Source organism: Triticum dicoccoides, chromosome 7B (genome assembly GCF_002162155.2).
Source record: "Triticum dicoccoides isolate Atlit2015 ecotype Zavitan chromosome 7B, WEW_v2.0, whole genome shotgun sequence".
NCBI classification, from domain to species: domain Eukaryota; kingdom Viridiplantae; phylum Streptophyta; class Magnoliopsida; order Poales; family Poaceae; genus Triticum; species Triticum dicoccoides.
In genome coordinates, this window is record NC_041393.1 from 424,498,328 (window position 1) to 424,500,348 (window position 2,021).

Sequence of the window (2,021 nt, forward strand, 5' to 3'; positions counted from 1 at the left end):
GTGCCCTAGCAGGGCACGCACGCAAAAAAAATTCCCGTTTCGAGTCCGTATGCATTTACTACCATTTTCCGGGCAGAAAACCCTGAAAATACTGCCCGGACGTGACGCAACGTGCGTTCGTTGTCGGATTTCGTTCATTTCGGGCGTGGGGTGCCCGGGTGGGGCCCCACACGCGCTCCCAGAAGTTGGGTGCAATCCGTCAAACCGGTCAGGTACTTGCTGTGGAAGGGGGTGGTTTCGGTATGGCCGGAGGGGATCCTCGGTCGCACCTCTCCGCTTCGCATCCGTCAAACGTGCCCAATTTTTTTCGACGTGATACTGTGCCCTAGCAGGGCACGCACACAAAAATTTGTCCCGTTTCGAGTCCGTATGCATTTAAAAATTCTCAATGAGGATGCCGGTTGTCGCGCTAAAATTGGATTTTCAGAAAGCATTCGATTCGGTCAGTTGGGACTGCCTTTTCCAGGTTTTCAAAGCTAGAGGTTTCCCTCCAAAGTACTTTAAAAATATTTCGGAAAATGTAAATGAATTTAAAAATTCTTGTATTCATTCTTATATGTTAATGAATTTAAAAATATTCTCTGATTCATAAATGTTAACGAATTTAATAATATTTCAGGAAATGTTAATGAATTAAAATATATAACCTTTTTAAAATTTTTTTATTTGTTATATTTTGTATTTCAAAATTTCAATTTTTTCATCCACCGGCTATACTATATGGACATATTTAAACAAAATCTGAACATTTCTAAAACGCTTTATAAACATTTACATACACTTTTTATTTTTTATTTTATGTGTTTTCATGATTTTTTTATTCTACAAATTTTTTATAATTGTATACCTTATTCTGTCCTATGTATATTCGATGCAAATTTTTTAAATATATTATGAACATTTTTATGCATGGGTCGGAAAATTTTGAATTTGTCTCAAAATAAGCGTTCTATATTTAGCTAATTTTTTTAACAATTTTTGAAGACAAATTTAAACAAGACTCCAACAAACTAGATTGAACATAGATATATTTTACATAGTCCATTCAACATTACCGAAATCAGACGAGTTTTTCCAAACATAAACGATACATAGTTCATACTTAGAAAATTAAAAAAAAAACTAGTCCTCCTCCTCGTCGCTAGCCAACAGATCGATGACCTCCCCGACGTCACCGCCGTCACCGCCGTCACCCCCGCCCTCGTCGTCGTCGTCGCTGACCTGGGCCAACCGCTCCCAGTCGATGTCGTCGTCGTCCGACGACTCCGGCGCCTCCGCCTCCGCCTGCGGGACCACTGGCGGAATCGCCGCCGCCGCCTGGATCGCTGCCGCCTGCTCGGTGGCCTCCCTTGCAGCCGCCGCCGCCTCTGCAGCCGCCGCTGCAGCCGCCGACGCGCGCAGGGCGACGAGGTAACCCGGCGTATCGTCGGGATCACCGTCCTCCCGAAGAACCACCTGCTCCGGCGGCAGTTCCACCTCCGGCGGGGCGGGGGGATCGGCGGGCGCCGGCGCGGGTGGTGGAGGAGCCCGACGGCCGCGCGCTGCTGGACGGGGGCGCGGGACAAGAAGGCGGCGACGGTCGCCGACGAGGTCAGGCGTGACGCCGGACTCCGCCAGCCTGTACGCGCCGATGACGGCGGCGTAGTCTTTGCCGTCCCAGAACGCGTGATGGCCGGCGATGTTGTTGCGGCCGCCGGTCCGCTTCTCCTCCGCGGTGGCGCCGGGCCCGCGCCTCGGGTAGCCGTCCTTGTCGAGCTTCCAGTCGTGCGGAAGACGGCAACCCGGCGGCACGAGGAGCCCGAACCGGTGCAGCTCCTCCGTCTCCGGCGCGCTCAGGCTCGACGGCCACGCACTGGGTCCGTCGTCGCCGCCGGTGCCGGAGCTGCTGCCGCGGTGGAACGACATGCCGCCGGTGGGATTTTGGGAGGTGGAGACGGGAGGTGGAGACGGGAGCGGTGTTTGCGGCGACGGGCGGACGGGGTGAGTTTTTATAGGGAGACGGCGGGGAAGCGGGCGGCCGG